This window comes from Ambystoma mexicanum, chromosome 4p (genome assembly GCF_040938575.1).
Source record: "Ambystoma mexicanum isolate Mex_15411 chromosome 4p, UKY_AmexF1_1, whole genome shotgun sequence".
NCBI lineage: Eukaryota > Metazoa > Chordata > Amphibia > Caudata > Ambystomatidae > Ambystoma > Ambystoma mexicanum.
In genome coordinates this window covers 126362221-126384253 of record NC_090927.1, presented here as the reverse complement: position 1 = coordinate 126384253, position 22033 = coordinate 126362221, and the positions used below count along the sequence as shown (strand labels likewise).

The window sequence follows — 22033 nt, the reverse complement described above, 5'->3', positions numbered from 1 at the left end:
GAGAAGCATCACCCAGCTTGTCCTGCACTGTGTTTGCATGAGTGGATAAGTCTACTCCACCAGTTTACTGTGGCCCTCATTATAAGTTTGCCGGTGGGATACCAGCAAACTGTACTACCGTTTCCACCACTTGGTCTGCCGGAATTACAAGCAGATTCCAAGTGGCGGAAACGTCGGTAAATCCCCATTCAATGGAGTCTACTGCATGGGGGGATATACAGTGGCGTAACACAAAATGTTGGGGCCACCTCAGCATGGCTCGCAGGGGGACCCCCCAACTTGGCAACAAATGATGGGTCGTGCCACACTTTGGGCTGGCCTAGATTACCATGTTTGCACAATACGCACAAACCTGCTGCTGAAGGGGTATGCCGCTCAGTGCACTAGGAGAAAGATATAAATATGTATTTTAATGCAAGATACAGCACACCCTCTGAGAAAAATTGGCTAAAAAGCCAGAGTGTTTGCAATTGTTTTGTAGGGTAACACCAATCCAATACATGCAAGTCGCCAATAGTTCACAGGAACGTTAATGCGTTGCTATTAAAAATGCTGTGCCACAATGGAAACATGTCCAACTGGCTGCACAATGTAGACACGTACATTACAGTAAAGAATGCCATGCCACATTTAGACATACCTAGACTGGTTGCACCAAAATGCCAGTCGAAGCAATAACACTCATCAAGGAGAGAGCACACATTCAAGCCTGCGTCCCTGTGGCCTCTAACAACATGGCCAAACTCTTTCAAATCTGCAAGGAACTGACCAATCCTGTTGCGGTCTCTACCTCTCCTGTTCCCTCCCAGGCCCTCTTTATGGCTCTGGCCTCAAACTTCTCTGCTAAAACTCAGGACGCCCTGTCCTCTATCTTTTCCTCTCCCTCTTCCTCTCTCGGCCCACCTTTGGCCATCTTACCCTCGCCTCCTCTTTTCTACTCTTTCTCTCTAACAATAGCGGACAAGGTGTCTAGAAAAATCTGATCTATGAAAGTGTTGTCCAAACAGGTGCTCCCCTTCTCCCCCAGAACCATCAAGGATCATAATGATACCCTTGCTCCAGCCTTGGCCAATTTCTGTAATCACTCTTTCGCCACTGGAACTTTCCCCTCTCCGCTTAAGCACTCCCTTGTGCACCCACTCCTCAAGAAGCCATCTGCCGACCCTACATGCCCGGCAAACTATCGCTCAATCTCCATCACCCCTTTCCTGGGAAAACTTGGAAAAGCATGCCATCTCCCATCGTACTCTCCACACTGAATCTGCTGGTTGTCTCCATGGCCATCAGTCTGGCTTCAGAGCTGCCAGGGGCATGGAAACTGCTCTCCTGACCACCCTTGAAGATCTGCTCTCTAACCTTGATTCCAGCATTCCTTCTGTCCTCATCCTCCTTGATCTTTCCTCTGCTTTCGACAAAGTCAACCAAGCGATCTTGATCACTCTACTCTGTGAGAACCTGGGCATCACGGATCTGCCCTGGAGGGGTTGACCTTCCTCTTGGACCGCCCCCCCAGGTCTACCTTGGTCCCTTTCTCTCTGCCAACTCTCCCTCTACTTGTGGCATTCCCCAGGACTCTATCCTCTCACCCTGGTTTTTCAACCTCTACTTGGCCCCTTTAGCCCACCTAATCTCTACCTTCTCCAACTTTAAGTGTTATGCGGTTGACACTCAGCTTTCCTTCAGGCTCCCCTCCTCTCCTCTCTTGCTCATTCCTGACTGTTTATCCGCGATTCAAGATTGGTGCGTCTCCAACGATCTGTGCCTTAATGCCAGTAAGACAGAGATCGGTCTCATTGGGACCCTTGCCCCTGTTTTCCTGCTGTCACTCTGGCCGCCCACCTTGGGCCCTCTTCCTTCGACTTCCTGCGAGGCAAAAAACCTTAGTGTCATCTTTGACTCCCCTCTCTCTTTATCTCCTCACATCTCGGACATCGCCAAGAAGACCCATTACCAGCTGCACCTCCTCAAAGGGACTCTTCCCTTTCTCACTTTTCCCCAGAAGCTCACTGTCTCCAGAGCCCTTGTTCTCTCTAGGCTGGACTACTGCAACAGTCTCATTCTCAATCTGCCTTCCTATACTCTACGTCATCTGCAACTAATCCAGAACAGGTCTGCGAGATTTATACTTTGCCTCAAGCCCAGGGACCGTATCTCTGCAGCCCTGAAATCTCTCCATTGGCTCCCAGTGGCTGCATGGATCAAGTTTAAGTCCCTTTGCATTGTCCACAAGGCTTTCCTGGGCTCGTGCCTGCACTATAGCCAACGCTCTCTTCCAAAATACCTTCCTTCTCGAGCCCTTCGCTCAGCTACCCCCAACTCTCTAAGAGTTGGACTCTTTTCCAGGCAGAGAGTGGGGGTAGATCGCTCTCATCTGCAGGTGCCTCCCTCTGGAATGGCCTCCCTGCCCCTCTCAAACTTGAGCCGGACCACCTGAAGTTCTGGAAGCAGCTCAAAACTTTCCTCTTCTCCTCTGATTTCTCTCTCTCCCTCCCCTGCTGACCTACCTGTCTGCTGTACCGACTGGTTGCTTGGCTACCCTCAGAGTCTCACTGAGTCCAAGCTCTTTCTTGATCTGTCACCCTTGCACTTAGGGGCTGTAACTGTAACGCTACAGTCCCTTGATCTCCTTGCACTACACAGAGCCGTTGTGCCCTTGCACAATCTGAGTGACACAAAACCTAGTAAGATCGTTTGTCTTGTCCTCCCTCTGTCTTCCCTCCCTTGTCTCGTCATGCCTAGAAACACTTGTGTACAGGCGCGTTATTAATGATTTATCATATCATTTTATCACAGATGCCCAGGAAAATATACAATGCCGTAGTAAGAAATGGCTAGACTGACAGCACCCAAATGCCAGTCTAGGCAGATAATTACACTTAGTAGGACTGCTTCATCAAATATGGCCAGTAAAAAAAAGTCATGCCAAACTGAGGAATGACTAGACTGCCTGCACCAAAATGCCTCTCGAGCCACTAATACCACATATCATGCCTGCTTAGCCTGGACATGGACGACCATTAGGATTTTTCGCACAATCCCGCCCCCGACCCACACATCCCCACTCCCACCTACCCGAACCTCCAAAATCAGCTCCTTGGCCCAGAATTACCTCCACGTCCCTCTTTCTTGACCCAGTGCTTACGTATGAGGCTCCTTGCCTCGTAGGTAGGTACTGGGATGAGGAAGAGTGGGAGTGGGAGTAGGAGTAATGGAGATTATAGGTAGCCAAGTCAGACATTACCTCCATGTACCTCTACCTCATTCCAGTACTTGTGTATGAGGCAGAGTGCCTCATACAAAAGTTCTGCCTCATACACAACTACTGGGACGGGGAAGAATAGGGTTAGGAGTAATGAAGATTGCCAATAAGTACTCAAGGCATTGAACTCAAGCAGTGGCGCAACACAATTGAGCTTACTGGGCTTCAGCACCCCCCCCCCTGAAATTTTGGGCTATCTTGAGTCGACCTTCCTGACCTACAGAGTAGTTGACTGACAGAACAGGAGACAGATATTAAACGGCACCTGGGTTTCGCTGTTAACAAGGGCCCAGCAATTACTACACTTGGTCACATCACTTTAAAGTGGCCTTCGCTGTGCACATAAATTTCCAACAAAAAAGTAACAATAAGCTAAAGAAAATGCACAACAGAAATTTCAAGAAAATAGGGCCAGCACAGTTACAACTGTGCTTAACGAAGGTCTTGGGGGACTACAAAGAGAGTGATACATGTGAGGACATCATTCAGAAATACTTAGATTATGCACACGAGTTAGTGGAGCAAATGGTGCCCATTAAGTCCAAACTCATTCGAGTGAATAGAAACCATCAAAGATTGTTCAATCCTGAGCTCACCGAGCTCAAGAGAGAAAAGAGGAAAAGAGAGGGCAGTTGGCTCAAACATCATTCACAGGCCAATAAGGAGATTTGGAAAAGGACAGAGAAATTTTACAAGAAGGGTATCTGTGAAGCAAAGAAAAACTTCTTTAACGATCAGATTAGGTCAGCTGCCAATTCCACCAGCAAGTTATTTGAAATTTTGAAATCTATTGAAAAACCTAAGGCTCTATCCCCACCTTTTACTCCATCCCAGGAGGATTGTGAAAAAGTACAAGAGGCCTTTACTAACAAAATCAAGACGGCCAGGGAGACAATAATAGCAGCACAAACCTCATGTAACGCTCAGCCCGTTCTTCCAACTCCGGAACAATCACAGGCTCAACAAGAAAGTTTCAAATTCCACCCCATAACGACAGAGGATATGGTAAAAGTACTGTCTGCCATGAAGCCCACTTCATGCGCAGAAAACATCATTCCCCCCGAAAGTGATTCTGGATAACAAGGAGATTTTTGCACAAGTGCTTACTAAGATAGCAAATGCTCTTTTAGAGATGGAACAATACCCAAGAGCATTAAAACAGTTACTATCACGCCACTGGTAAAAAGAATAGGCCTGGATCAAAAGAATCCGGGGAATATGCAACCTATAACTAACTGAAAATGTATACTTAAAGTGTTAGATAAGGTGGCCACGGCACAACTGCAAAAGCATGTTGAGTCTAATAACATACTACATAGTCAACAGTCCGGTTTCCGGGCAGCACACAGCATGGAAACAGCGATGCTGGACTTGCAAACTCATATGCTAAGCATTCTAGACAAAGGCAAGACGGATTTACTAGTACTCCTGGATCTTAGTCCAGCCTTGGATCTATTGGACCACCAACAACTCCAAAGTGCGCTGGAAAAGGTGGCTAACTGCTGCAAAGAGGCCACTAGATGGCTGGCATCGTTTCATGCAGATAGAAAAGCCAAAATTCACCTGAGGTGTGTCTGCGTAGTGCTCAATAATATTGAAGCTTACTTTACAAACTACGCAGGTGACTCCCAGCTGGTGGTGGAACTGAGTGGCAAAACTTTACAAAAACCATTGAGATATGGATGGAAAAGAACTGTATGTGCCTCAACGGCAGTAAAACGGAGATGATGATTTTCAGATCTCACCAGGCTCGAGCTAATTTGGGACCAGAATATGATTCATTTAACAACAAAGACTCCCCAATTCAGGTTTCAGGGAAAGTGAAAACCCTAGGACTCTTACTGTGGGCTTCAATGGGTGGTGACTCACAGGTCCACTACTTACTTAAGAACTGCCTATATCACTTACGTCTTCTCAGGGCGATACAACCATACCTGAGTGAAGAGAATTGTGCCACCATTGCAAAAGCAGTCATTCTGTCGTGTCTTGACTACGGCAATGCGTTACTGCTAGCCCAAATAAGAGCTGCATTGCAAAATGTCAAGTTATTGAAAATAACGCAGTTAGAATAGTAAAAAGATAGAAAGAAAGTGAAAATGTCACAGCCAATAGAATAGCCCTAAACTGGCTGACCGAGGAGGACAGTGTTCTCTGAGACCCCCAACCAGCCCATAGAGTGGGGGTTTGCGCAGAAGCACTTTAAGACAAGATAGTGGCACCCGTGAGATGGATGGGGGTGCAGATTTATTACTCCAACACCAATCAATAAGAACAACTCAACGGTTTGGCAAAGGGAGTCTGTTTAATGACAAGTACAAAAAACAGGGAGTTATGAATATCAGCAATAGCGTGATCTTCCTTCTCGCTTCTACTCCAACGAACTTCATAAAAACTATAGCATTTATACTGAAAAATCGTCAACATTGACGTGTAACACTTACAAGCTGCAATGCAATTGTATTGGTTAGGAAAAGGTAACTTTAATATATGTAATATATCTGTATATGGTAATGGAGTGAGGTGATTGGGTAAACACTGTCTGGTGGGCATCTAAGCCCTTCCTTCAAAAATGACTCCTGCAGACGTCACTAAAAGTACGACGTCCCATTGGTTCTACTAATTATAGGGCCCTAAATTATTTGGTCCATTGTGATTGGGTTGACACCAACCCCATGCATACTTTTCCACTTTGCTTAGCAGCACACAGAATGGTCGGACAGGTGCGAGGTGCCCTTAGTTACCCGGCCTTCCTCCAGTCATTGTTACAATCAATCATCACTTTAGTGTCAATTATTTCACTGTGTTTGGCCTCAAGACTGCATCTTCTGTCTGGAAAAGTTCTGATATCTTTGCCTGGCCTTGTGCTATGCATAGGTGTGAGCTCTCGCTTTCACCCGGCTCGGCTGGTCACGTGGTTCAGACACCATGAATTTGCCTCTTTTCCATCAATTTGTGTATTTGATTCTCGTTTCACCCACCACCTGCCTTTGTCTTCTTATCTCGACCTTTCAGAGGCAGGATATTCTGTTCTTAGTTTCAATTAAATGTAGCGACTGTTCGGCTCTTCTATTGGTATGACCTTGGCTTTCATGGCACAAGTTGTCTCTGCTGAGTTTCGTTTCAGCCGTCTCTTCTCATTTTTGCTAAATATGAAGCTTTTCTTGTGTGGCCTTTAGTAACCTGGGTTGATTCTGCTTCTTGTGAAAAGTAGAAATATAAATGTAATGTACTTCGTTTGAGGTAGATTATGTATAGTGGCGCTTGCCGCACTATTCTTCTACTAAGCATAGCAAGCCACACTGTTTTCTTAGCTTTCTTGTGGTTCCAAGCATATGTACAGGTGTAAACTGGCCAAATATCTTTGCCATGCTTACAGCTTAAGCTTCATATATTTTGACATCGTCCTTTCACTTTAGGTTCACGATATCCTTGGTCATGATGTTTCCGTCTCTTTGCGTCCTTCTCTGGGCGTCATTTCTTCTATATGTGAGTCAGTCTGGGTTCTTGCGACGTCACCATTCGTCTTCCATTAAGACCTTTTTGGTTTCTTCAGGGACTGTACTCAGACGATCTTCATTTCGTTTCATTTGTTGATATGGTCTTCTCAAAGGATACCTTAAATGTGCATGGTTTTCTTGGTATTGGCACTTCAATAGGTGCTATTCTTCTGATAAGTACTGCACAGAGCCCTACTGCGGCTCTCTGCTGGTTTATTTGCTCATCATACGTCACATAATTCGGTGTGAATGTTCCTGGTACTTCAAAATGGACGATTGGAGTGCAGGCTTCATTTGGGACCTCCTCTACACTCCCCCTTCTGGGCGATTCATCGGCCACTTTAACTTCCTTCTTTGGATCCATCTTCTTTGATTCCTCTGTATTCATTTTTACTTCGTCTGGGGCCATTCTTTCTTCATCTTCTGGGTCTATACATGATGGTCTGAAAAAATGTCTCTGGCGTCCATATCTTTATTGCTCCTTTCAAACTTCCTGCTGTTCTTACATGTTCGTCTTAGTTCCACGCCATCAGTTGACATTGTCAATTTGGGCTGCAGTAAACCCATCTTCACACATAATTTTGATGCTTCGTGAGATAGAGCAACTTTGTTCCCTCAGGTGCATAAATGCTAGATTTCACAAAGTCGCTTATTTCTTCATCAGTCAGGTCTTTGGGCTTCCATCCTGGCTTGACATCAATCATGATCTTCATCCCTATGGCTTTTTTCGCAGTTTTCTGGCACTGAGAGATTATTATCTTGATGACACAGAATCCTAGCAATATCATCACTAGCAGGGCTCCCAGGAACTTGAATGCATCTGCCATCCATTGTGGAACCCATGAGAACAGTGATCCAAACCAACTGTCATCATCAACTTAGTCAGTTTCATCAATCATCTGATTCTGTAGTTTTGTCAGCATACCTATGGCTTCTGTTAGAGTTCCATTTTCCTCATCGTGAGAAGGTATAAATGTGCAGCAGGATTCTCTGATTTTTGCACAAACACCTCCATCCATAGCTGTGATCATGTCAAGTACATATCTGTTTTGGAGAGTCATCAAACGGATGGCTCTTAACTCTTCTTTGATTGCGTTGAATCCTTTTATGGTTGTGTTGATGGTCTGCAGTAACTCCCATCTGGTTATCTGCAACCATTTAGTATTTGCTCCAACTTGAAATCTGGGCATGACAATTGTTGTGAACACTGATGAGGTGAGGCTAAACAGCCTATGTTCATACAGGATTGCATGAAAAGCTTCTTCAGATTTGGCAGAAAAGTATTTCTCCCTTTTCATTTGGGTCAACAGTTCCACAGATCTCTTCTTCCTTAGGTGCGCATCTGCTTTCGGGAAAAAAAAATATTCGAGTCACTTTTCAGGATCACCAATGCTGGAACGTAGCCATTCACTATTGTGCATATACCTCCCCAGTTTCTCGGCAATCTGATGTATGCTTTGGATCCACATGTCCAGTAATGATCTATAATTACTGCAGTTCCACGCTCCATTCCTGGGGCGTCAAAGATGCATCCACAGTTCTGATTCTCTCCGATCTTTCTTGTGCCATTATTCCTGAAGCACAATTTTGAGTTTTCCAGTGGTACTATCTGCAGAGGTCCTCCTTGCAGGCTCCGAGGACCATCCATGACCTGCAAATTACTACCCCTTTTTCCCATCCATCTGGTGAAAGCACTGTTCCCCAAATCTGCATTTGGCCTCTGTTCTTCCAACTTTGAGTTTTTCCTTGGACATTTAGCTTCTGATTCACTTCCCATCTAATTTCAGCTCCTTTTACTCCAGGTTTCTCGTACCTGATCACGTGATTTCTATTCTGAGCTCTATTTCTTTTCTTTATGTCTTAAACATAATCATCTTCATCGGTATAAGCTGTTTCAGTTGCCCATTTTAGTGAGGCATCACTACCCATGAACTGGCCTCTAGTTTTGCACATGGCTACGTGTGAAAGACAGTGTGCTGTCTGGGCATACATTTTTACAACTACGTATGGTTTTACTATACTGTATGGTAGGAGTGCACAAACAAAGCATTCCCCTTCTGAACTTCGTCTTCCAACTTCTTTCATATGCTGATACCAAATGTTGTTTCCCAAATGTGCTGTGCTGTCCAAGAAATCGTTTAGTTAACAGTAGTCTCCGTGCATGCTTCTCTTGATTCTTAAGGTTTTCATGTAGTTTGCTGTGACTACATCCCTGAATGCATCTGTATGGCTCCTTCATGCTGGAGGATTCTCAGGTATCCCGTTCCATGGTGCAGGCCTTCTCATCTGCGCCATTTCAGTAGACAAAAGTCTGGCAGCTCTTCCCTTGTCCTCATATATCTTTTTCTTTCTGGTTAGAAATGCCCATATCCACGCTGGCATTGGTCCTGTATATGGCTGTATTGTGGAGCTTGTACTTGTCCCTTTCACTGGAACATATGGGTTTGTCCATGCTGTCTCTGCTGGTCAATTCTCTAACTCGTCTTGTCTCTTCAGAGGTTCAGCTTCTTCCATTTGTCTTTTCACTTTGCTTGTAGTGGGCTTTTTTCATAGTAGGCAGTCTTTTCTTCTCCCGTGCTTTGGATTGTGGTTCTGCAGTCATTGACACTAGACCTGGTGTATGTGCATTCAATGTTTGCATGCGTGTGGTTGTCAGTAACCTTTTCACATTCATACTTTGCCGACCCTGTCTCCGGCTTTTTGATTTGTTTGTCACCACAAGTGTGTGTGTGTGTGTCATTGCTAATCACATCCATCCCAAGTTCATTCCCTCCACCATCAGATCTTCTAGGGACTGGAATGACTATGTTAGGTCTGGGTACTTTCGTAGGTTTCATGCGTGCATCATTAGGTGGGTGCACTGGAATCGGAACGCTTTGTGCACCAATAAAAAAATGCAGTTCTGATTGTCAATGATAGTAAACCAATGATGAATATAATACATAAATACATTATGCCTCTGTAAGTCAGGCGGCAGCATTTACCTCCAGAAAAATGTGGACGTCTTTCCTCCTGCGGGAGGACGAGGTTGCTGCTCTGGATCCCCATCTCGATCATTCGCCAAATGTGAACTTTTAATATCCTTTAAACAATATTGTCTTTCGGATTCTGTGTGTGAGTTGCAGGTATTACACATTTGTCCTCCTTCGTTTGAATAATGAATTGTCTATTATCTCGGGATAAAGTTCTCTTACTAGGCTATGGAGCGTGTCAAAATCAAGCAATAATTCAGCAAGTCGCTTTACTGTGCATGTTCTCAATATGTCAGCTCCCAGTCTATGCCTCTGAACCGCTTCATTCCCGAAGATATGTTGTGTCACTGTCAATATAAAATAAGAAATTAAATCTCTGGCAATGCTCTCTCGATCTGTCCCTCGGCGGAAAGTCTAAAATCTTCTCAAATAGTTCTGTTGATGGTTAGAAAGTTCCACTTGCATCACTATTCCATGCAAGAGCATGCCCATCTGTGTAGAATTAGCTGGGTCTCTGATGAATGTGAGGACGTCAACATCTACAGGTCTCCCCACTAGTTCTGGAAAATCCTGGATTAGGCAATAAAAGACAATTCTCGCCAATCTGCTGTCTTCTGGTGACAGGGACATTTATCCAGTCTTGCTGAGTTTCAGGACTGAAGACTTTCACTACACTGTGAACAGCACTTTCCGTTTGCGTGGAGAGCAACTTGAATGACTATACTATTTAGGATTATGCTCGGACGTTCTGTATTTGCTGGATCTCAAAGAAAAGTCAATGCGTCTGTTGTTCTCCCGACTGGACACTCTTCGATTAGGCGAAAGAACAATACGTTGATAAGCTCATTTGCTTCCTTCTCCGCTTGGGACATTTGGCTTTTCCTCGCTGTACTCCGTAAGTAGGAGGAACTGCTCGGCAATTACAGTAAGCAATCTCATTATAGTCTTTTTATTTTTAGGATCTTGAAGAAAGTCAGTGATACTGGCGAGCCTCCCCACCAATGACGGATATGATCTTAGCACTAAATTGAAGTATGTCACCACATCTTTGGTGATGTCGCTACTGTGGGACACCATAAGTGATTCCGAACAAGGTCTCTGGGTGGAAGGAGTCTGGATATTTTCTTCCAATTTACGTGTCCTCGATCAAAGTTTGGCATATTATTTTCTCGTCAAGGCTTCAGCGTGCCTCAGTCCAAAATTCAAAGTTAACAGACTATGTTGTGGTTTATAAATGCAGTTTTCTTCTTCACCCTGCAACTAGGATGCACAGAGTGTCCAGTTTATCTGTCCTTATCCTCTTTTTTGCTCAGAGGAATGTCCAAAATGAAACCACAACTATCTCACAAAAGTTATTTTTCTTTACTTTGCTGCTGCTCATGCGTTCTGCTTCTTCGTCATGGATCTCGTCTGCACGTGCTGTGGTTCTTCCCCATTGTTCGTAGTCTCCTCGCACTGGGGTGCCGCAGGGGGCCTTCTCCGATATATGGTTTGATGTCACCCAGGAAGATCCAAGCTCTCCTTCCTTGTAGTTTCACTGCACAGGGGGTGCAGTCTTCCACTGTAAAGGGACCGTTAAACCTTGGTTCGTCCCAGCTTTTTCTCATATGGTTCTTTACCAGGACGGTATCTCCAGGAAAAACTGATGGAACACAAAGTCCTTGAGCTGTGCCTGAAGTAGTATCTCCTTATGTGTTCCGTGCTGCTGGAACACATAAGGCATATATAAGGCTGCACCCTTTTCGTTGCTGCAACTGGTCTGAAATTACAGTAAGGCAAGATGTCATGCAATTCAGTTAATTTTGCATTTCAGACCCTAGGATTTCTCCTGTTGACTGAGCATCACATCTAGCTCTGTCTCGGGGGATCAGGGGAGTGTGCATTCTTCTTCCTGTAGCTATTTCATGCGGCATAAGATAATGGTCGGAACCGGGTTGATTCCTGAGTGCATACAGTGCCAATGGAAGGCATTGCAACCATCCCTTCCTTAGAGTAAGCTTCAACTTGGCTATCCTCTCCTTTAATAGGCCGTTGAGCTTCTCACATAGCCCGTTACCTTGTGGGTGGTACTGTCATGATGCCTACCCCCGGGCATCCGGATCGAGTCCATTAGCCCCGGGAGCAGGCATCCAGATACTCATTAAAACCCCAACAGCCTCCGCTGGGGGCTGTTTGGATTCAGTCCTGGCGCCTTAGGCGCCAGGCTCATCATAGAAATCAGTCCTGGCGCCATAGGCGCCAGGCTCATAGACTTTACTTACCTTATGCAGACCATGCTGCAAATGAGTCCAAGCCAACTTGAGGCCTGGATGGGACTATTTTATTACAGGGCCTATTTTTCACTCGGTGTGGTTCTGGGGAACTTCTTATCTGGGACTACTTTGCAGGCTATTTAAACCACGCCCGAACAACAGCCCATGCTTTGCGTTATTCTGCATCCAGCAGCGTGACGCTCACTGTGTCTGCAAGTCAGCATCCAGTCTTCTTCCACGCCCACCTCGAATCCGGAGCTCCTAGACAAAAGGCAAAGAAAGGAGAAGAGGTTAGATCACAGACATTATTTGATTCCTTACCTGATTCCGGACCCAGCACATCTCCGAGCCTGGAAAGGACATTATTTCAGCATGCGTCGCTTCGCCAGCAGTAGCGCCGCGTTATACTCACCAGTCCACCGCATCTTTTGACTCGGCGCTGCCTCCATCATTTTCTTTGTCGAAACCCAGCACCTGGGGGGAAAATAAAAGGAATAACAAGGTGAGCTGAGAAAACTAACAAGGACAATCTCTTTGCCACCATAGGCTTACCTGCTTTAGCATCGGAGGTATTATTCTTTAATTCGCCGCATCTTGCTATGCTGCACCTATAAAGGGAGAGTAAACAGCGAGTTAAACACGTGCAACTTTTACCGGACAGTGTTTGGTAATACAGACTCTTACCTGAACGCCATCAGCTGCCTCCAGGCAATATTCTTTTGGACCCAGCTGCAACCTACCGAGGGAATGGAACAAGAGTGAACATCGGACATATTGAACTCTTTGAACTTTATAGACACTGGAGTCAATATTCCTCCGGAACTCCTCTAGTACCTTCAACCCAGTGAAGTAACTGGTATCTACGCGCCCCTGCATGCCATGCAGGATGGAGAGCTCATCATTTAAAAACATAAGGTGAGGTTACCAAAAGGGAATATCGGAGGTGATTAGTGGGGAGAACGAGAACTGTTGGGGGGCCATCACTAAAGTCCACGGATGGCTAAATCCCTTTCTCCACTTGGAGGAGAATACTTCTACGAGTCCAGCAGACAAGATTAGGCGGGCCAGCCAGACTGTCATCTCTTCACTACGCATCACGTTGGTGGAGACCGCAGCTGTCCGGGTCCGATCGACGCCCCTGTGGGAACCAGGTGAGCGTAACAGGTACGCCGATGAGAATTTGTGCTTTATACCAAGCAGCAAGCTAATCTGTTCGAAAACCTTGTTTACAAAGTGGGTGCCGTTATCTGATCTCATGACTTCACATACCCCCCACCTGGGAAATACCTCTCTTACTAAAAATGTGGCCGCACAGGTAGAGTCTGGGTGTGTACATGGACCTGCCACTATCCATCTAGAGAATGGACACACCACAACAATTAGGTATCTGTACCCGTTACATACTTGAATCATGTCGACGTAATCGACATGCAAGTGCTGAAAAGGCCCAATTGGACTTGGGATGACTCCTCTCATTACTTTTAATGTGTGCCAGCTGTGAATTGTTGGCAGATGATACAGTTCACCAGAAAAAGTGCAACATGCTCTGCTAAATTCGGTATGAACCAGTCCACCGCGAGCGTTGCCGCTAGATTCTCTTTTGTCATGTGCGCTGGGTAGTGTAACTGCTCCAGTGCTAATTTTGACAGGGCTATAGGCATTACTGGTTTACCAGTGCTGTCTTGTCGCCACAAGCTGTCAGATGGGTTTAAAGAACACCCTTGCTGTTTCCATTCATTTTCTTCCTCCTGTGGTGCCTCCCCTTGGAGTTCCATCAACTGTGTTTGTCACAGATAATTATAGCTTTCAGGTGCAACCCGTGTAACCATCATTTTCTCATTTGTGTGGGTGACTTCCACTTCCATGATCATCTCACTCTTGGATGCCATACGCTTGGCTTCCATCTCTGCTGCTTGATTTCCTTGTGTGATAAAATCTGTCCCCTTTGTGCGGGTGGCGCATTTCACGACCGCTATGCCGCTGTGAGCTGTAGTGCCTTGATCAGCCTGTCCAATAAGGCTGTGTGCTGCACTGGCGTGCCGTCTGTCCGGAGGTAGCCCCTCCTTTTCCAGCGCACTAGGCCTGCGTGCACTGTCTATGTCACATAGGCGGAGTCACTGTACACAATTACTTCCTGGTCTGCGTGATTCTCAATGGCGAGTATCAATGCCAATAAGTCTGCAGTTTGCGCTGAATAATGAGATGGTATTCGGAGTACTCAAAATTCTCCATTGGCGGTGTGTTTCATTACAGCAACGCCTGTATATCTTTGCCCATCGATTTGATCGATTCTCGAAGAACCGTCAATGAAGACACTTTCTCCTTCTGCCAATGCATTTTCTTTCACTCTGGGAATTTCATCATATAATTTTTCATAATTTGCACAGTCATGTATTGGCTCTCCTTCAGTGACTGGCTCTGCTATGAACATAGCTTGGTTCACTATCTTACATCGGACTATTTTAATCGATGGATTTGATATGATCACTTCATAAGCAGAAGCTCTCTGAGATGTCAATGTGCCCTTTGGTTTCTCTAGACTAGCAAATAGCGAGTGCTCAACGCACAAAGTCATGGAGCATCCCATTACAACGGTAGTAGCCTTTTCAATGGCGAACGCTGCGGCAGCTAAACCTTGTTCGCACGGGAAATGGCCTCTCATCACTGGGTCCAAATTTCCATTATAATATGCCAGGGGCTTATACCCCAATGTGGTTCTTTGTGTGAGCACTGCCGCCATAACGCTGCCATTTGTGTGCGAGAACAGGTAAAATTCCTCAGGATGATTGGGGATACCTAAAACTGGTGCTGTGCCAATAGTTTTTTGAGTTCAGCAAATCCTTCCTCCATGGTCTCAGACCTTTCAATCTTTTCCTTTGTCGCTTGTGCCTTCTTTAGGGCCTGAAGCAAAGACCTGGTGTAAGAGCTATAGTCGAAGACCCATGCTCGGACATAATTGCACAGGCCTAAGAAACTCGGCATTTGCTTTAGCGTGTGTGGCTTGGCTGTGTTTAGTATGGCTTCAGCTCTTTCTGTGGTAACTTTTTTTCCCCTTGTGCGAGATCAATTGACCTATGCATAGCAGTTCTTGTTGACAATATTGTAGTTTTTCTTTGTCAACCTTATATCCTTTCTTAGCCAGTATAGTCAATAGCTGAACCGAATTGTGTCTGCATTGCTCCTCTGTTGTGCTGCAAATTAAGATGTCATCCACATATTGCAGGACAACACTTTCTAATGCAATATTGCTTCGGTCCATCTGTAGGACTCTGTTAAAGATAGGAGACTCACAGTACCCCTGAGGTAGCCTTGTGCTTTTCAGACGCATCTGTCTGAACATGAATTACATCAGATCTTGTGAGTCACGGTGCAATGGGATTGAGAAAAATGCATTTTTCAAGTCAATCACAGTGAAATATTTTGCATCAACGGGTATATTACATAGATTTGTAGCCGGGTTAGGGACTAAAGGGAACTCGGCCTCAACAATATCACTTATTGGGCGTAAATCCTGAATTAAACGCCAAGACCCGCCCTTTGATTTTTTGATATGGTAAACTACAGTGTTGCATGACAATTCTGACGTCACTAAGATGCCCTGCTCCATCATAGCCGAAATTGTCTTAAAAATTCCTTCATCTGCCTCTCTGTACATGGGGTATTGCTGTGCTTTTGGTCAAATTGCTCCTGGCTTCAGTTTGATTTTCACTTCTCCGACTCCTTTCAATAAGCCTACGTCATAGGGGTCTGTAGTCCATACTGAGACAGGCACTTGGGCCATGTCGTCATCAAAATATTCAGGACGGTTCTGTGCTAACATTCTCTGAGGCACTTCTCTTTTGATCATTTTCACCCAAAAGGCGAGGCTCACTTCAACTGCTGTCTCTCCCACATCTGCTTGCTCATCAAACAGATCATCAGTGAGGTCAGTCAATCGGTATCCTTCTTCAATGGCGATTACTGTGCACCATTGTCGGCCTTCATCGTCATAACCATCAATCAAAGCCATTTTCCCTCGTAGTGCAGCTGTGTGTATCACTAAGGGAAATACTTGTCCCTTTTCCTCGTGCATAGGTATTCTTGGCCTGATTAGAAATTTATCGGGAGTCCTCATGATTTTGTATGTACGGCTGGCAGCCCTGCCGTTAGCACATGTATTCCGTATATGAATATTTCGGGCTCTAATGGTACAGCCCTCATGGCTGTGTGTCCTGCGTACGCTCCTATCATTTTGCATATTGTCTGACCAGCCTATCCCTTTTCCCCTTGAGAATCTTCCTTTGCATTTTCTCTCTTCCTCCTTTTCCTCGCGCTCCTCTCTTTCAGTGTCAGACATTGTCTGCCCCCAACTCGTGCAACTTCTTGCGTCCTCCCTGTTCTTGCTTATTTCCAGTCTATCTAGGGATAGTTCTCAATTCCCACTGCTTTGGGAGACATCCTCAGGATCGTAAAGCTGAGTGCTCTCCAGACGCTTGTCTTCCCCCTCCTGTTGGGGTACGTGTTCTAGCCCCATTTCGTCATATATTCTATTGATCGTTTCTCCAATGCTTCTGGTGTCGAAGTCATCCTCAATATTCACCCTAGACGTACCTGGTACTGAATCGTACTCGGGAAATAATTCTTCTATGTCTTCCCAATCTACTACTGGCTCAGGTTTTTTAACCTCTCTTTCCAGATATTCAAGATCGCGTGCTCTCTGTCTTCGCTTACATTCTACATCTTCATCAAATTCTCTGTGCTTCCTCAACTCTTCTCTGAACCGCTCTTCTTCTCTTTCTTTGCGTCTCTTAGTTCATTTGCCCTTCGGATTTCCTCATCCCTTGGTCTCTTTTTTCTTTTCTCTCTTATTCTTTGTTCTTCGTCTAATCTTCGCTGCTCCTGTCTGTCCTGATCATTGGCTGCTCTCTGTTTACGATCGAGATGCCTTTCTTGCTCTTCACGATATAACTATTCTCGTCTCTGTCTATCTTTTTTCCTTATTCTCTCATCTCTTAATACTTTTTCTTTTTCCTTCCTCTGTACATCGTCTAATCTCTCCTTTCGTTTTGCGTCATCAATGCCTTTGCCATAGAGTTTCAATAAAACCCGCCCTCCGATCCATTCGTCTTGTGCGAGTGCTATCTCATCAGTTCTATCCTCGCTTCTTTTCCGTCTTTTACCTTCTCTCTCCTTGTCGAGAGTTGTACTTGCCTGTGTCTGGTCTCTTCTCTCGTCATCGCGTCTCTCCTTGTCTCTTGGGACTTTGGAGGTGATATTATCTCTATCCTTATCTTGATTTTTGTCACTACTTTGCGTAGGTGACTCATACGCCGGGTTGCTATACCCCATAGCTGCTTTAAGTTCCGAGCGGGTATAACCCCGTTTCAGACGGGGTGGGTGGCGCTGTGGGCGTTTTACCCCCCTCTGTGCATACATTAAGTATCCAGTCTGATGGCGGTTCCTCTTCCTTGTCTTGTTGATACATTTTCCACAATTCTAGACTAGCTAGGCGTTTAACTTTTTTCCCGTGTATGTGGTGTGCAAGTATGTCGTCATGTGTTGCAAAACTGCTTTAGTTAATGTCCCGCCCTGTGGCCAAGGCATAAACATTTTGTGGGCGGTTCCCTTAACCCACTCCGCACTATATTTTTTCAGCTTAGGTGCATGTTTCGGCAACTGTTTGCACAGGTGTGCTAATGGAGTTATGTCCTCCATGCTCAAATCTGTTCCCTTTCCCCTTATATAACACTTCTCAAAGCTTCACGTGACTTAAATTTCAACAATATGAGTGACCACCAATCCCTGCAAGCTCCAATCCCGATTTTTCCACAAAATGTTCTCTTCTATTTTACTCAATAAACATCAGGTTACCTTCTACAACCTGCCAAATATCTAATCGCACAGTTTTTATGCTAGTTCCTCGAAGGAAACCTTTCCATTCTATGACGTCACAACAATCAACACATAAAACAGACGTTAACAGACTAGACGAACTCCAGCTGGTCAAATTTATCTCTACCTCTAAAATGACCCCGACATGGAGTTCAAACGTATCCCTCTCACAGCGTCTTTAATCGGTGTGGTGGCCTATTCGTTCCCCTTTATTTGGGACTCTGGATACAAGTTTCTTCTAGCCGCTTGTATAAAAAGTGTAGGAATAAGGCGGATCCTCTCTCTTCTCGGGTGTCCTCCCCGGTACCCTCTCTCTTTTCTCGGTTGTCTTCCCCGGCATCTTCCCTTTGTCTACCTAATTATTCTCGAGTAATCATTCTCTTCCCTATATATAACGTGAGGAGGAGCGCGAAACGCATCGTTCAGGACACTGCCCTGGCGTCCTGTTATGTTTTGCTGTGTGTTTTGCTTTTTATATCTTTTGACCACATATTAAACTCATTCTGCCTTTTGGATCCGAGTTTGTCATTTTTTTTGGGACTTGCTGACCTTATGCTTGGAGTGCTTTTGTTTCCTCCATGTCCTCATGATATATATATATATTCTTCTCTACTTCTAACTATATTTTGTTTTTTCCCGCCTCCCTCCGTTACCTTTTCCCTCACTTGTTCTAAGGCATGCACTTTTGCCAAAGCATTGGTCTTTTTCACTCACCGTTCGCATGTTTCCTCTCTGGATCCTCAGGATTATTTTGTCCATTGTGATTGGGTTGGCACCAACCCCATGCATACTTTTCCACTTTGCTTAGCAGCACACAGAATGGTCAGCCAGGTGTGAGGTGCCCCTTAGTTACACCCCCTTCCTCTAGTCATTGTTACAATCAATCATCACTTTAGTAGCCATCTGTCAATTATTTCACTGTGGTAGGCCTCGAGACAGCATCTTCTGTCTGGAAAAGTTCTGATATCTTCGCCTGGCCTTGTGCCATGCGTAGGTGTGAGCTCTCGCTTTCATCTGGCTCGGCTGGTCACGTGGTTCAGACACCATGAATTTGCCTCTTTTCCATCAATTTGTGTATTTGATTCTCGTTTCACCCACCACCTGCCTTCGTCTTCTTATATCAACCTTTCAGAGGCAGAATATTCTGTTCTTAGTTTCAATTAAATGTAGCTACTGTTCGGCTCTTCTATTGGTACGACCTTGGCTTTCCTGGCACGAGTTGCCTCTGCTGAGTTTCGTTCAGCCGTCTCTTCTCGTTTTTGCTAAATATTAAGCTTTTCTTGTGTGGCCTTTAGTAACCAGGGTTGATTCTGCTCTTGTGCAAAGTAGAAATATATTTACAATAATGTGCTTCGTTTGAGGTAGATTATGTATAGTTGCGCTTGCCGCACTATTCTTCTACTAAGCATAGCAAGCCGCACTGTTTTCTTAGCTTTCTTGCGGTTCCAAGCATATGTACAGGTGTAAACTGGCCAAATATCTTTGCCATGCTTGAAGCTTAAGCTTCATACATTTTGAAATCGTCGTTTCACTTTAGGTTCATGATATCCTTGTTCATGGTGTTTTTGTCTCTTTGCGTCCTTCTCTATGTGTGAGTCAGTCCGGGTTCTTGTGACATCACCATTCGCCTTCCATTAAGACCTTTTTGGTTTCTACAGGGACTGTACTCGGATGATCTTCATTTCGTTTCATTTGTTGATATGGTCTTCTCAAAGGATACCTTACTGTCCATGGTTTTCTTGTTGGTACTTCAATAGGTGCTGTTCTTCTCATAGGTACAGCACAGAGCCCTACTGCAGCTCTCTGCTGGTTTATTTGCTCATCATACATCTCATATTTTGGTGTGAACGTTCCTGGGACTTCAAAATGGACTATTGGAGTGCAGGCTTTATTTGGGGCCTCCTCTACACTAGGATTCAGTTTAAATCTATGACCCTGGTCCAGAGATGCACCGGCGTACCTAAAGGAAATACTCACCCAACATGTACCTAGGCGCACTCTAAGATCCGAGGCTCTGGGCCAGATTTCAGTTTTAGCACATACAGGATCTAATGGCCTGGGGAGAGCATTCCCTGTGATAGCACAAAAATCGAACACCCTTCCGTTAAGACTCAGACGGGAATCCAACTACATGGCTTTCAGAAAATGCTTGAAAACGCACCTCTTCAAGTGAAGGGTAGGCACTCCCAGCCAGATAGGTTTCTTCTAGGTAGGGCCAGCTTTGTCCCATGGACTGCGTTTTTGTAATCTGTGTTTGTGTTCTGCACCCCGATGCCAGCAGGCTTCGGCGCAATATAAATCAATAAATAAATAAACGAACATAAAGTAATTCACTGTTAGTACCTGCATTCAAATGCCAGATTTTTTAGGTAATTGAAATCGTGATGTGGGTTTAGTACTTGCATGCCAGTAGAGTGTTTGGCAGGGTAGATAGGGGACAGAAGACCGCTCATTTTCACAGCAGTCCATAAGTGGGTGTTTTCAGACTTATAGGAGGGAGTTAACTGCTTGTAACATTGCAGCTGCACTAGATTAGTCTCATTAAAATGCGTAAAGAAGTTAGGTGCCCACACAAATATGTTTGCCCCTCCCAACCGCCTGTGAAGTTGGCACCTCTCCCACCATTTGAAGGGTTAGGCCCCCGAAATGTGGGTATTGTTGCGTCCCTGGACACAAGCACAAATGCACGCACACCCAGCCACAGACCCATGCATTTAAGTGTGCACCCTTTCACCATACAGGCATACACCCCCAGGAACTCACCCATACATTTAAGTGTACCCCCTTTCACCGTAGAAGCCCACACACACAAGTCATGGGGTTGAGGGGAGTCCTATTACTTCAAAAAGAAATTGTTTCTTTTTAAAGTCACTCTGACTTCTTCATAAATACATTATTTCAGTTAAGGGCCAAACCATAACTGAAATAATTTCTTTACGAAGGCAGAGTGACTTAAAAAATAAACGATTTATTTTTTAAGTCATACGGCTCTGCCCACCCCTTGACATGGAGGCCTCCAGCCTAGGGTCTTCCATTTTGTAGGGTGAGGGGGAGCCCTCAGACTTCAAAAAGAGTTTCTTTTTGTAGTCACTCTGCCTTCATAAAGAAATTATTTCTGTTATTATTTCTGTTACAGAAATTATTTCTTTATGAATGCTGAGTGAATTGAAAAAGACTTTTTTTTTTTAAACTCTTTTTTTTAACTCCAATTGGGGTCCCCACCCAGGGCATGTGGTACGGAGCCCCCCTGCACTGTAGGGACCCTTTGCACCAGTGGAGATTTACCTCTATTACTGGCACCAGTATTACCGGGCCGGTAAGATGGCATATATACCTCCATTGCTGGTACACATTTGTACATATTGTTACCGGCACTTTATTTCCAGACAGGTCAATGTATAATGAGGCCCAATATCTGTTGCCTTTTTGAATAATTGAATCTATTAATAGGAAGTAGGCAATTCAAATATTGTTACAACCGCTGTGTGTGCGCGCAGTATAACAGGGTACAGCTAATTTTGTCTCTATCTTATGCACAGCAAGCTCCGCCAAGCTCAGTCTGGTGGTAAGGAACAAGAGAAACCGGAATTCCTGTTACATCCCAGGGACTACCGTCTCCTTGAGCGATCCTGCTCTGTTGCCAGGACTCGGCCGTGGTGACTTTTCCCTCCCGCTTCCAGAGCAGCGGACCTAAGGTATGTGTGTGCTGAATGGAAAGGGGATGGGACCATCTAATGTATAGTGTCGTTGTTATTTTTATCGTAGAGAGCAAAAACCTCAGGGGTGTTTAAATGAACCATGAATTTAACCGAAACACTAACTTTATCAAATATTGCTCTTCAGTGCTGCCTTTGGAAGGCAAATGTGTGCTGGTCATAAGAACCGCTCCCTTCCTCCACAGGGCTCCTCGCCGCACTGGTACCCCTGAGCATGGTGAAATGCACATCCATTCATTGTGTGTCCACAGCTCAATAATTAAGTACTGCTATTATGCTCGTCAGTTACCAAAGAATCCTTCAGTGTGGTGAAACTGGTGTCTATTTCATTGTGCACGCCACCTGCTCACGAAGCCCAAGTCCCCAGTTCATTTTAACTAAGCCCAGTGAGAAATTGTTCAGTTGTGGTGTTTCAGTGACGCCGAGTTGCTTAAGGTTTTTTTTTCTGAGTATTAGTGATTTATGT

The 22033-nt window shown here is 45.0% G+C and overlaps 1 protein-coding gene across 7 annotated transcripts in view; it reads left to right on the top strand.

Annotated features, from left to right (window-relative positions):
• The window catches only part of MAPRE3 (microtubule associated protein RP/EB family member 3), a 1726857-nt gene that overhangs the window by 691935 nt on the left and 1012889 nt on the right, over positions 1-22033 (top strand). For all 7 annotated transcript variants that reach the window (XM_069605540.1, XM_069605544.1, XM_069605539.1 and 4 more), the window contains one exon: positions 21391-21546. The gene's annotated coding sequence lies outside the window, so the exon portion shown is untranslated. The remainder of the gene's footprint in view (positions 1-21390; positions 21547-22033) is intronic.